This window comes from Copadichromis virginalis, linkage group LG11 (genome assembly GCF_057382275.1).
Source record: "Copadichromis virginalis isolate Kocher_CV1m ecotype Utaka linkage group LG11, C_Virginalis_male_GT1.1, whole genome shotgun sequence".
Taxonomy (NCBI): domain Eukaryota; kingdom Metazoa; phylum Chordata; class Actinopteri; order Cichliformes; family Cichlidae; genus Copadichromis; species Copadichromis virginalis.
The window spans coordinates 8,778,979-8,794,002 of NC_140628.1; the positions used below are offsets into that span (position 1 = coordinate 8,778,979).

At 41.0% G+C, this 15,024-nt stretch overlaps 1 protein-coding gene across 3 annotated transcripts in view; it reads left to right on the plus strand.

Moving 5' to 3' along the window:
- ncalda (neurocalcin delta a) overlaps positions 1-15,024 on the plus strand; it is a 68,095-nt gene that overhangs the window by 25,531 nt on the left and 27,540 nt on the right. The window contains exon 1 of one of the 3 annotated variants that reach the window (XM_085472969.1): positions 5,303-5,666. The exons of the other annotated variants lie outside the window; for them this stretch is intronic. The gene's annotated coding sequence lies outside the window, so the exon portion shown is untranslated. Of the gene's footprint in view, positions 1-5,302; positions 5,667-15,024 lie in introns of those variants that run through there. 3 annotated transcript variants of the gene reach the window in all.

The window sequence follows — 15,024 nt, forward strand, 5'->3', positions numbered from 1 at the left end:
GTGCACAAATCATTTTCTCCTTCAACTGATGTTTTATATTAAATGAATATGCATTACCGTATGTGTTTTGTTGCACTACACAGACCTCTGAGATGCTGTCGTCATGTGCTTTGGCAAACAGTGTGATATGTTGGATTAGCCTGTTCAGCGAGGCGCATCAGTCTGCCCTCCCCTTGTGTTGCAGTTGCATAACACACAAGATAGAGATTTGCTTTTGATTAGTGGTTCTACTGAGTGTAGTGAGATTTGTGAATTGAACGTATGGCTATAAGAACAGCTTTGTGTATATACTTTATATGCCAGACTCCCTGACTCCAACTGCTATAGGGTGAAGGAGGATTTGCAGTCAAGTGACCTCCTTGCGGGTTTCTTTTCATTTTTTTACAGGTTATTTTTCCCAATGGGATTTTCTGCATGACTGCACATTTATATGGTTGGTGGTGGGCATGTGGATGTCTTCTGTCTCCTCTTAGGACAGTGCATTGTTACATTCATAACCATATGGTGTGTGGGAGATGATTTCACTTCCCTCTCTGCCAGCCAGGTTTCTGCTGATTCCCATACGTGTGTGTTGCAGTTGGAACTTGCACAGAAATGCAAGACTTGCAATTGTGCAATGCCACATTATCTGTAATACCAATTAACAGTATCTGACATGCAGTGACAGAAATGCTTCATGCTGTTCCAAGCAGTTCTTGATAAGGATGGAGCAACAGTTCATGCGAAATCAGCATTTATTTACCCCTATGCTAGAATTTCACAAGAAATCCTAAAAGAAAACAATAATATTTTCCTTATTTCATGTCGTACAAATGTGAGATCATAATATTGAATGTTAATTTTAAACAAGGGCAAAGTTCATATCAGGATATGTGAAAGTAATTCTTATCAAGCAAAATCTTTTCATTTTTTTTCTGCTCCAAGTTCTGTTTGACAGGGTTTACACCCTGTCCTCAATGCCAGCCCATTGTTATATATGGTTAGTAGATAATGTTCTTAACTGCCAGCTAGATTGCAGAGTGTCCCGGAACCTTCTTGCTAAACGCTCTCTAATGCTTTTATTAATATTACTGGTATATTTTAATTATAAAATGGGCCATTTTGCAGCCATAGGTCTCTGTCTTTATGCTATTGGATCGCTACTACTCACATTGCGTGCATCCCAAGCTTTAATCGCAATATCTCACTGTAAAGGTTAGTGCAGAAATAGTACCACAGTCAGAATAAAATTTACTGTTTTGTTGTCCTTTGTTATAAACTTTGTTTTAAAATGATTTCACACCACATCAAATGTTCAGGACACCAAGTGCACTGACAGATTTTTCTACAATAATCAATGTTCTCTCTGTTATTGGTAGCACAGAAATAGACCTGTAATATAGTGCGTAATCAAACACTAATGCCCCAGTACAACTCAAAACCTTGTTGACAATCATGGGCCTGCCTCAGCTGACCTGCTGATTATCCATTTTATAAGCTGTTGTTATGTAATACCTCCAGCCCAGCTGCTGATATTAATATCACCAAAACTTCAACCCACTCATAAGAATGCATTCATGCACTGCTTGTTTTGATTGATTTGCCAATTCAGGAACTTTCATTGTTTCTAACCTTAGTTTATTTTAATGCCTTCAGCTGATTTTAGAAACTCAAGTTAAACAGTAATGGAGTTATTTAGAAATGTGTTTGAAACACTGACACAGTGTTCAGGGACTGTTTCCGTTTCCAGAGGAAGAACTTCTGAAGGGTTTGCCTTGGAAAGAGTTGTTGTTTTCTCTTCCGCCCAGGCTGTTGCTTCCTGAGTCTTCAGGAGGAAGGAATTCTCTCTAGTGCCTGTTATCCACACACAACATACACACCACACGCACAAACACAAATACCCAGAAACTGGTTGCATGCATGTAGAAGTTCTGCTTCGAAAGCAGCCACACCAGGTGGTCTACAGTAATGCATCTGTTTTCTGGAATTATGTACATAAAGTGTTTCCACAGCGCTATATACAGCACAATAGATGCACTATATAGCCAAAAGTGTTGGCTCATGTGCCTCACACACATATGAACTCAAGTGCAATGGCATTCTTAATCCATAGGGTTTAACGTGATTTCGGCCCACCCTTTGCAGCTGTAACAGCTTCAACAACACGTGAAAGACTTTCCACAAGTGTGCTTATGGGAATATATGACCATTCTTCCAGAAGCACATTTATGAGGTCAGACACCAATGTTGGACAAGAGGCCTGGCTCGGAGTCTCTACCCTTATTCATCCCAAAGGTGTTCTACCAGGATGAGGTCAGGACTCTGTGTGGGCCTGTCAAGTTCTTCCACACCAGACTTGCTCATCCATGTCTTTATGGGGCTTGCTTTGTGCAATAGTGCGTAGTCATGTTAGAACAGGAAGGGGCCATCTCCACACTATTCGCACAAAGTTAAGCGCATGAATGTGTTCAAAATGTCTTGGTATGCATTAAGAAGCATTAAGAGTTTCTTTCACTGGAACTAAGGGGCCCGACTACAACTATACAACACCACACCATAATCCCCCGCCACCAAACTTGTCACAGTGCGGTCAAACTAAGTACCATTCTCCTGGCAACCGCCAAACCCAGACTCATCCATGTGGTTTTATGTCACCACATCTCTGCAAATTGTCCCGAGCTTGGACGCAGGTTCTTGTTAATTGCACAATATTATTTTTAGGTAATTATTTTAAACATGCTTTAAAAGTTTTCACAACATTGTGAATACGGACAACAGGACAGACTCATATGATGCCTATAACACACGCCCATAATCCAGTTATTTCGATGGGCTATTTTCGCTATAGAGACCCAAGCCATGTGTTATGCTGATTGGATTTGAAATCCAGATTTTTGAGGATTGATTAGTTTTAGTGCGAGCTTCAAGTGGCCACTCCGTTATATGGTTCTGTATGCATTTTTCATCCTGGATGATACAATTTTACTGCAGCATGTTTATTTATCTCCTGCGTTAAAAAATACTTCACAGCAGTCATCATCATCCGTCAGTGGTTATAATAAATACCATTTTCTCCCACCTCCTTTGCCAAATCATATTCTGAAAGACTTTGCATTCACCTTAAGGCATCACCAGCCAGCCCACTAATCCCAGGACTCAGACTTTAGTCTAATATGTCTTTCAGTCACTTTACCAGCCTGACAGACTCTCTAAATTCTCTCTCCGAATGACTTTTCCTTGCACTCTGTAGCTTCTCTTCACCCTGTTTTTCTTTCTTTAGTCTCTTTCTCTGTGCCTCTGACTCATTCATACATAACCTTATTCACAGTAGTTCAACCCGAGGGTGCTTTTCTCTTGGCTGACCTCACCCCCACCCTCCACACATCCCCACCCTGTTCTGGGCCCCAATGCACTCCTTTCAACTGGCCAGCAGATGCTATTCAAATGATGTTATCATGCCAAAGCTGTTCATACTCACAGACTGGATGAGTGTAGGGAGGGAGGGGGGACAAGGAGGTTCTTTGGCCATTTTTTTGTCTCGCTGTCTCGTACTGGGCTCTGGCCCAGTTACACTTAATACAATGCAAACAACATTTTGGAAATGGTAGTGTAATGACCCTTCAACAAATGAGTATGTAATGCTAATGCTACAATTGCTAGTACAAAAAGAAAAACATATTTGCACCTACAGTGCTGCAAAAAGTATTTGCCCCGTTCATGATAACTTTGTTTTGTACATTTGACACCTCAAACAATTTTAATATTAGTCAAAGATAACTTAAGTAAATACAAAATGCAGTTTTTAGAAAGAAAGCCTTTAAGTTCATGCCAAAGTATATCAATGGGATGTTCTTGTCTTTCTTTATATCGTGTAATGATTTGTTATCTGTGAAATCTGTTAGCCTGCTTCACTATGTCAGAAATGTCCTATTTAGGTCTATTCTAGCTGTAAATTTCTATTTGTCAACTACAGTAAATTCAAAACAATCCAAATTTATCGTGTACACGGCTTTGTTTCACCCCCTCAGACCATTCATTTTCTGAAACAAGCTGTTTTAGCTCCCTTTGCGATCCCTTTAATTTAACACTTCTGATTGGCTGCCTCCTATAAGCAGATGTTTTGAACAGCCGTGTGCCTTGGATGGGGGGGACTAGTTTCAGGAGTCAGAAGATACACCTCCTGTTGGCCATTAGAAAGAAAGCAGGTTTAAGGCACTTCCACCTTGTCTAAGTTTGGCAGACCCAAAGTAACATCCATCTCCTGTATGAAGTCTGTGGTTTTTTTTGCTGAGACCAGAACCGTCCTAGAGCCTTTGTCTTCCATATTCACACTCATAAATTACTGAACTGTACACATGTTTACACATGGATTTTGTTATGTCTGCACAGAGCCATTTCCCTGCTCTTATGTCTGGTTAACAAGCTGCTGACTAAAACATTCAAAATTAACCCCTCGTGTGTGAGTGGCATCAGTTTTCTCCTGCAAGTCTCCACCTCAAAACCACTTGAGTATCAGTGTGTTATTTCCTGTAAAAGGACATTTGTGGCACATTTCAACCAAACGCTGCTACCTGAAAGAATCAGGCTGATGTGCCTCATTAACTCTAGTGCATGTAGTGTTTCCAATAAAACACGGAGGTATAATCATACTGCTCCTTTTTTTGTATCTACAGCTTAATTTTACAGTATAATGACATTAAAACAGGGACACAACTGAAACTCAGCTGTTGTTGTCTCTTCTTCCCTAAATCAATGAAACTTGGTAAGTTTATGTGGGTATATTAATAATTTATTCACTTCCACACACTTATTTTAGTAGTCACGTCTTGAATAGATCACTGGGGTCCTGCAGAAATTGAGTATTGTTAGACGTTTCAGCATAAACAACAGAAGTGAACAGTTACCTCTGGAAGCCAACGCAACATATATGGAAGGTTTCGAACTTGAGCTTTACAGACAGGCACTGTACGGGCGGGTGAAGTGGTGATTTTTTTTTGTAACACATTTTTGAATAAGATTTGGAGAAACAGAAACTTTTTTATTCCACTTCTCCTTTTCTCTCTTACCTCTTCGCTCCAACTGCTCATCGTGAGTCTGCGTTTTAACACTAAGAATCTGTGTGTGTGTGCGTGCGTGCATTTGTGTGTCAGATGACCTATTGAAATCATTGTGGTGCAGAATTCCTGTTACCAAGGCAACACCGGCTTCTCCTTCTCGCACTCTCTCTCCCTGTGTCTTTTTCTCTGTCTCTTTATTTCTCCCTCTGTGACTCGCTGTCTGCCCTCCCCTTTTCATTTCCCCTCCACACCACAGCAAGGTCATGTGACTGCTGACGTCAGGCCTGGGAGGCAGGCAAGCAGTCTGAGAAGCAATTAGTTTGTGGGCTTTGAATAAACCTTCTCAGACTAGGAGAGTCTGGGAGTCAGTCACCGTCAGCTCTGCTTCACTCTCTCAGGCACTCTTCTCCTCCTACCCCCTCTCGACTGTTCTCCCCCCCTCCCCTCTCTCTCGTTCTTGCTTCATATTTGTTTTCTCTGGTGCTTTCTTTTATTCTCGCCTGTTGCTTCTCCTCCTCCTCCTCCTCCTCCTCCTGCTGCTGCTGCTGCTGCTAGTGCCACAAAGTTAGTCTAGAGAGAAAGTGCTGGGTGATGGACTGCTGAACAGCTTGTACATTGCTACAAAGTGAGGTAAGCTTCCTGTGTTTTCTCTTTTGTGTGTGTGTATTGTGTGCTTTATCAGCCAGCGGTTGCTTCTGGAACAGTGTGCAGTGAAGTTAAAGCTGGATCAAGGATGGCTTTCGTTTCGTGTACTTAAAACACGTACCCGTGCAAAAGGGAAGTGGCAAATGACACTGTGTGTGTGTGTCAAGAGTGCTTTTTTTTGTCACCTTTCAATCTAAACTTCGGAATGTATTAAGTGCAGAAATGCCGGGTGATGTCGGAGGGTTTCGAGGGAGATCCCCGCTCAGGGTCGGCTCTTGAAGACTAGTTGCTTTCTTTTGCAGCAAACACAGGCGGATCTGTTTTCGAAGCCCTTGCAGGAAGTGAGTGCACAGATAGAAGAGAGAAGGAAGGAGAGTGTGAACATTACATGGGGCCGTGTGTGGAGCTCCACATGGCTTTTTCTTCAAAGCTTTACTAATGTTACAGGCAGTAGTGTGGGCTGGAGCTTCGTACTCTGTCTGCCAGAGAGTCAGAGGCGGGGAAGTGGTGGGGGGCAGAGCAGCTGCCACCTGCCCCCCTCAGAGGGGATGGGAAAGCCTCAGAGAAATGCACTACAAAAATGGTTGTTGTTGTTTTTTTTAAAACAAATCAATAATGGAAAGATAGAAGAGCTTTTTTTGTCTAGAGGAGTTTATTTCTTTCTTCTTTTTTTGCTGACTTTTCTTGGCAAGCTTGACAAGCTCCCCTTTTCACCACCAGACACCCCCCCACCTCCCTGCATGCCTCTCACAAAAGCATGCCAGCTAGTATTTAGCCCAAATAGGGTGGAAAGAAGGGGAAATGCGGATAACAAGTGGTTTGGATCCACTCGTCAGTCCTCCTCCCTCCCTCTGTCTCTCTCGCTGCTTCTCTTAAACTGCGAGACTTTATCTCTTCCTCTCATCCTTTCCTCAGCAGTGCCTCCCTCCTCCCAAATGAATGAAGTGGAGATCGGCCAAAAGCATGTAACCGGTTTCTGTCACTGTATCTAAAGTGTCATCTAATGAAATGTCCGCCTCTGTACAGAATATTAGGGCACAAATTAGCACTCGCCTAATTGTGTGTGTGTGTGTGTGTACTGCATTCAAAGTGTGGTCTTTGTAGAATACCATAAATGGTCCATTTAAAAAGATTTTGTTATCTGTGAATGTTATTAGATAAGATGGTTTAGGCAAATAAACAGTACAGACATAAGTCACTCCTTTTTATGCCCCCTTTCAGATGGATTATCAGCTGATTATTCCTAGACTGACCTCAAAAACATTGAAATTGAATGAATTTTGCCACGTAATAATTTGTGCAAGCTACAGTTGAAGGCATACGTTGCTCTACTTTAAGTGCAGCTTCCATGTTAAGCAGTCCCAAATGTCCTGAAAGCCTGAGGGTCTCACCTTGTTGCAAAATGGGCCGCATGAGTCAAGGGACAGAAAGAAATTATATCTGTCTTCATATCTGTTCAACAGGCTGGGAATGTTGGCAGTATGAAAGCATGTTTGCAGAGAGGAGACACATATTAAAATACAGAGAAAGGTAGCAGTATACAGCTGAAAAATCAAATTCACGCCCAGATCGCAGTTTTATTCATTGTTCCGTGTGAGTGGCTGCGTGAAAACAGTGATTAACTGCATCTGATAGCTAAACTGTAAAACAGCTTTCTGTCTGTTTCTAAATCAAAAAGGGCCAAATGCCCCCAAAACTGAGGCAGGAATGCTCTTTTTCTACCATCATACATAAAATATGTCATCCAATGATAAATACTGATCTACTTTAAGGAACCCAGGCATACTAAATGCACTTTTTTGGCTTTAAATCTAACAATGCAATATTAGAGAATTGCATAATCATAATCATTAGTTGAAGCTGTTTATTTCTTAGGCTGCTGATGTGCTTCATCTGCTCTGCAGCTTCAGAGCTCTGTGCAAACATCAGCTGCATCACCTGTGTAAAAGTGCGAGTTTGCAAGCGTACACAGTGTGTATGCAAGCGTGTGTGTGGTTTCAGGTGTGTGACAGGAGCAGAGTTTGGCAGTTGGTTGTGTGCACATCACTGGCTCTGTTTCTGTTCAGTGCACATGAATGAGAACGTTATTGCTGGACCCAGGTGAGCGCAAATGTAGCCTCTCCAAGCTCGCGTGTATTTATATGTTCGGTCTCAGCTGATTTAATACGGTTATATCATGGAAAAAGTCGACCCTTCTCCCGTCTCGTGTTCTAGCAACCGAGCCCACACTCACACAGAGACGTTTGAGCGATGTGTTTATGCCCACATCCGCCGAAAAACCTGGAGAAGTTTAATTCTGCTACACACATGCTCAGCTGAACTGTACGAGCCAGGCTTCTATAACATCCTGTTTTGTACTTAAGGGAGTCTCATCTAGCACTGGTGGAAACTAACTTGAAGGCAGTTTATGTAACTGTTGATTTATGGCCAAAGGCAGGGAGAAAGAGAAAAAAGTAATTTAAGTGAGAAATATACAGAGATAAGAGAACAGACAGACACTTAGGAAGGCAGTTGGATGTTTTTCCGGTCTGGATTGCTCTTACTTTGTTCAACCTAGAAGTCTTCAAGACTTCAAATACTAATTCAGTGCTCACTTTAGGTTTGAATATAAAAAATATTCTTAGATGGTATAAAAAGGTATTAAAAGTCTTGGATTTGAATCCACCGTCTGGCTGGGCCCTTCCTATCTGGAGCTTGAATGTTGTTTCTGTGCCTCTCAAGGTCCCAACACAACAGATGTTCATCAAACATATCAATTACTTACATTTTCAGAAACATTTTCAGCCTGATCATTTCAATATAAAAGAATGTAAAAAAAAAAAAAATGTATATAAAAGTTTAATATAAAATTTCTCAACGCTTGATTTTGCTTGAAAGTTAGATAGCACAATCTGCACTAGCATATTTGAGTCTATTATAATGTTCCAGTAGAATGACATCATCATCTAACAATTTCTATTTGACTTTTATAGGAAGATTTGGTGTCTGATAGCAACATATCCAAAATTTATGATATTATATCATAAATGATATCATATCTTCTGCAGCCTCAGAATGTGTAGTCTAATAATTGTGACAGAAAGTCTATTCTATAATGTGTGTCTCATGCACTAGGCTAACTTATGTATGAACCATTAATCCAGTATAGCCTTAACTATGGAAGCACAAAAATTGATGCTTTCAACATGACCCCATCTTCATCACAAAAAGATTTTTATGAGGAAAATAACAGTGGAAACTTCAAAATTGTATCGTCACCCTGTAATTTCTTCCGGGAAATCAGAGACAGGCAGGCTGGAAGCATTTGGTGAGCTGACATGGGATGACCCATGGTAAAAATGTCAAATAATGAGGTCAGTGTGTGTACACGTAATCCCTGTGAGGCAAAAGCTCAGGCTTTAGACTGCTCTAAACTCTTAGTTATGTAAGAAAGTTATCAGCACTTTTCCTTGCTTTACTAGAGAAAAAACTCAAAACAACAGTGGCTACATTTTCTTTTTTTTCTTTTTTTTGAGCCCATCAGTAGCTAAACAGCATCATGTTTATTTGTTCACGCCAATTCTCAGAGGACTTTTTAGTCAGCAGAGCACTGATGAAACCGAATTTTCAGCTAGGCTAAAGCTAAAAGCAAAGGTTGTTTAATTTATAAAAGAGTGTGCTGAGGAGTCAGAATATAACAATATAAGCTGTATGTGAGATTAAATGACTTGTCACATGTTGCTTATAGCAAAGCTGCAAGTGCTGCAAGCTGAATTTGTACATATAAAAGCAGCTGTGAGTGATGACACAGGGAGATATGTAACCTTTGGTATTTCCTGACAGCACAGGTTCTTCACATCATCCGGCCTTTCAGTGCCTTTGTGTCATGCAACGATAGCAAAGCATATACATACAGTTGTTATTTGAAAGACTTTATCCACCATATTCAGGCAAAAAGTGTAACATTTACCAAAACATGTCCTGCTGTATCTTTGTTCCTGCAGATGTTCTGGACCTGATTTTCTTTTTAAAACTGTCAATCAGTATGAGACAGGATGGTTTTTGGTTGGAGTTTTGAACCTCTGCACCTGCAGGTGGAGGAGATGGTGCCTATGAGTAGCATATTCAGATTGCCGAGGTGAAGCCAGAGGACAGCCCGTGAGAAGAACGTTAGCTTAACCTTCTGGTTTGAATAATGGTAGGCTTAAAGGGACAAGAGTTAAAATGCTGAGGATTGCTCAGAGTAAGATAATTAGGGATAAAAAAGGATTTATTTTGATCACTTTATCATGAAAAATTGTTATAGCCCAAGAATAAAAGTAGAACGTAGTGCTGTAAAGACACGCTATGCCGGGTTCATTGGAAAGTTAGCAAAACTGCCTGGTTGTCGCGTGCAAACAGGAGAACATGCCACAAAATCAATAAAGGGCTGCTCATGCAAACACGCAGCGCCGCTGATGGTTTGTTTAATGGCGTAAAAACAAAGTGTTATGCTATAATTTCTGCTTTTGTGTAGCACGTGGCTTTAATTTGAGGTGGAAACACTTTGAAAGTATGGGCCCACTCATATAAACATGCAAGAGTGCTACTCGCATCAGTGCTAACATCTAAAAGATATGCATAACAATATAGATATTCACTGTTGCACTTTTAGTCAGACAGAATTTATTTGTTTGTGTGTGTGTGTGTGTGTGTGTGTGTGTGTGTGTGTGTGTGTGTGTGTGTGTGTGTGTGTGTGTGTGTGTGTGTGTGTGTGTGTGTGTGTGTGTGTGTAGTGTCCCAGTGTTACTGATGGAGCTGGTGCCGAGAAACACGTTTGACTTGAGTGTGGAAATGTCAGTGGCTTTGATTACTGCACTTAGGCAGCTGTGACATTTTTCACTACTTTACGTGCACTCAACGCAAAGGTCAAAACAAAAAGTACCGGGCCACTTAAGAGGCAATTACACTCCTCTGCCGAGGCGTTGTGGTTTGAGTTTGAAGTTCGCTCTGGGTGAAGCGTTCCTGCTCATTGACTGTTAATGCGCCATCAAGCTAGATGGATGCGTCGCACATTCATTACGTACAGCCGTGTTTTGTTGTCATCACAATCGATGCACATTGCTTTCTTTAACCTGCACTGTTACACCGTCACTGCCAACAAACACTGTCTATGCTGCCGCTGGTACATGCACTTAGAAGGTGCACGTCTGTCTGGAAACTCTGGTTAGTGTCGTTGCAAAGACAGGTCGAATTTAGTCTTTACTTGTCAAGAGCACGTTTCCTTTCATGTCATTATTAATTCAATTCAATTCAGTTTTATTTATGTAGCACTGAATCACAAACCGAGTCTCCTCAAAGCGCTTTATATTATAAGGTGAAGACCCTGCAATAATGTGCTGTTACACTGGATTATGTATGACTTTTGTGATCAGATGGAAAATCGCAGCAAAAATTTTCTGGCACAACTTCACCTGCTTCCAAGGTGCATGGAGAGGATGAAAGAATTCACAAGGCAGGAACTCCAGCCACACTTGAGGGAAGATGAACAACTTTAATAATTGACCAGATGGGATACATTATTACATGCCTGGCTGTCTGAGAATAGAGGCTTCTAGCACTGGGACCTGGGTATTTTCAAAGACTGTCAGAATTATGACATTTACGACAGATTTCCTAAACGGACTAAAATAGCGCGTTAGTGGAATCCCATAATGGCGCTCGTAGGTGTGGTTAGTTTTATGGGTGATTTGCAAAGGCTGCCCTGTTTTCTGAACACTCACTGGTGCACTCACAGTTCATTCAAAATCAATTTGTGCGCGTGATCTAAATATTCTTCTGTTTATATTTTGTCCTGTGAAAAAGGAACTCCCAGAAAAACATATGAAACAGGTTAAGTCGCAAAAATCTCAGATTTCCCACCACTTACAGTCTGTGATTGCGCTCTCTGTAAATAGCGACAGTACTTTTTAGTGCAACACGTTAGTATATTTGACCACAGGTCTATTAATGGACGGAATTACTTCACCGTGGCTTCGAGAGTTGCTCTGGAGTGACAGTCTTCAATTTGGATTTTCAATTTTTTAATTGAAAAAGCAAAAACACTTTGCTTATAATGTGTTAACATTTATTTTTAGGCTTTATTTGAGCGACAGTTTATATGTGTTGGACAAAAGAGAATGGCAACGGTGATAAATTGATCCCAAAAACAAAGTGTGCTCCAGAGCAGCTTGTGCAGATACTTTAAGCTCCCATTCCCTTTTGAATGCATTCATGTCTGTGATATACATGTTGAGTGAGCGCTTGCTGACAGACAAGTGATTATGGAGGTTTAGAGGGACAGCTGGTCGGTCAGGCTCTTTGTCATTCTCCAAAGGGCTTCTTTATGAAGAGGTCATAGGTCACTGAGCTGAAATCCAGCCCCAGAGGAGAGCAGAGGGCTCTGAAGGATCGCCTGCAGCTAAAAGGTCCCACAGAAGGTTACGCTCACAGATCATTTTTGAAGGATGGCCGTGGTCTATAGGCTCCCGTGTGTTGGTGGGGAGGAACTATGGGAAACAGATGTTCTATTTTTAGCCGCGGAATGGAATTCACACGCGCACACTGTCATGCTAGACGCGGGACACAAAAGATGGGAGTTCCTCGCTGGAGAATACTTGTCTTAGGTTTACTGAGAAGTTTTCTGTGTGTGCTTGAGAATGTTTATCTGAGTTCATTTCACTACACTGCACACTCCTACTTTCTGCTTACACTTTGTAAATTATCTTCAGGGTGTAAAACAATGTGAAAGCACAAGAAACTTTACTTTTCTATCTTTAGTCGTCTTATTTGCTGCGTTCCCCATGGGGGCTTTGCAAGTTAAATATTTCCATATTTCTTGAATGTGTGGTTAGCAGTCTTGGCATTCCTTCCACGAATGTATTTGTTGTCCTTGAGTTTCAGCTCTCATACAGTGAAGTATTAAGAAAGTAAACTTTTGCCAGCAGAACAACACTGGCCAGATGCTACATAATTGTGGTTGCTTACTCACTTAGGATAATAATGATGGCCGTCTGAAATAAAAATCTATAATTTTGTTGGGTTGTTGTTTTATTTATTTATTTTGCTCTACTACAAAGAAACCTTTAATGTTGACTGTCTTTAAACAAAAGAGAAAATCATCCATGTGATGCAACATAGCGTTTCATGTTAGCAAGATGCAGACGATGATGCCGTTAGAAAACGAGCTCAGAATATTTGAGTAGAGACCGATGGCCTGACTCAGATGAGGAGCTTAGAAGCACACACGGTGAGGATTGAAAATAACACAAAGTGCTACAAAAGCAAGTCAAACGTCCATCCATCCATCCATCCATTTGCTTCCGCTTGTCTTTTTCAGGGTCGCGGGGGGCGCTGGAGCCTATCCCAGCTGTCATTGGGCGAGAGGCAGGGTACACCCTGGACAGGTCGCCAGTCTGTCGCAGGGCTAACACATAGGGACAGACAACCAGTCACACTCACATTCACTCGCACATTCACACCTAGTGGCAATTTGGATTATCCAATTAACCTATCCCCACAAGTTGCATGTCTTTGGACGGTGGGAGGAAGCCGGAGTACCCGGAGAGAACCCACGCAAACACGGGGAGAACATGCAAACTCCACACAGAAAGACCCCGGCCTGATGGTGGAATTGAACTCAGGACCTTCTTGCTGTGCGGCAACAGTGCTAACCACCGTGCCACTGTGCTGCCCCAAGTCAAATGTGTTGCTTAAAAATTGAGAGCTTGAAAGAAATGAATGTGGTATAAATAAGTGTTTTTTACTGTTGTCGGTCTGATCAGACCATCAGCATTATCTTTTTTCAAACTTTGCTTTTGTGTAATGTTATTGTCCTGGTCACAAAAGTAACGTTCAAAAAGAGTAATATATGTTTTCCTCTCATTTGTAGTCAGAAATAATCATGAAACAAATATTTTATACAAGAACAACAGCAAACAAAATGTCACATATTGCGATGAGATGTCCTTAATAAGATTTTTTTAGTTTTAAAGTTTTTTTTCTGTTTTTCTAAATTTCACACCAGATGCACTTAATAATTCACAGTATAGACAGTAAATTATATCCCATCAGGAATGATCCAAATAACTGGGTGGCAACTACGTGATGAATCTCACATCCATAGCTACTTGGAATTCCTCAGTGCTCGCAGAGACCTTTGGCAGGCAGGATGCATGCCTTACTAGGGTATGTGAGGCATAAGCAGATGAGTGCTATCATCGAATTGTCACTAAAAAAATGCTGAATTTAAATATCGGGTTGGAAAATCTGATCTCAAGCCGTTTATTAAAGGTGAGCTGTTACAGAACTGCTGTAAATCCACACAGATTAGTCTACCATAGATTATGAGTGTCTTTTTCCACATGACAAATCCTGTTCATGACTTTCCTTCATAATGTGTGATCAGTTATCTACACAGTAATTTCCTCTTGCATCTTTGGTCCTTCTTCAGTCGATATTAACTTGTTCTTAAAAATCTTTGGGTAGTTTTTTTTTCTGTAAATCTAAAACATAACATGTATTAATGTGCATTTGAAATGTTATTTGTATTTACTTGTCAAAGCTTCAAATTGGACTTTGGGATATTATAAACATTAAAAAACAGAGATTACTACACTTTCACTTTCTTAAAAGTCCAGGCAGTCTGACACTGCGATTGTGATCACATTTGTAATCTGTAAGTGGTTTTTTTGTGTTGTTTTTTTTAAACACATTCATTAAAAACTCGAGTATTGCAGCTTTTTTTAACCACTCCAGAGGAAACACTTTAGAAAGCTCTGCCTTTTCTGGCTGATTCAGTTTCACATATTTGCGACTGAGGCCCAGTGTCTCCCAGCTCTGTCTTTGTGACGACATTTTACATTTTTTATTTTTTGGAGAAAAAAACATAAACATAGATTTTGAAACGATTCAACATCACTTAGCTGCGTCTGCGTTTACGTTGTAGCGCCTTTTTACTGCCAGTAACAGACGACACTGAGCACAGTTGTGGTTAACGTTTTACGATACACTGACCTCTTAATGCAGTTTGCAGTGGCTGTTTTCCACTCACGCACAATAATGCGTGTCTCCTTTGTTCTGCCTCATCATCACAGGTGGTAACCTTGTGCGTTTGATGGTTACTCAGCTTTTATCTCCCGCTGAAGGGCAAAGAGAGATTTCCGTGTGCATGTGTGTGTCTGTCTGTGGTTATGTCTGTGTCTGTGAGATCAGTATATATCAGTGTTATTATGTCATTTTTCCAAACAGCAAATAAAGATAGTGGACGTCTAGGCTGGCAGACATCATTCTGCAAAGAAGGCTGTCCGCAGAATGTTCACATCAGTGCGGGAGGGAGAGTATTTAC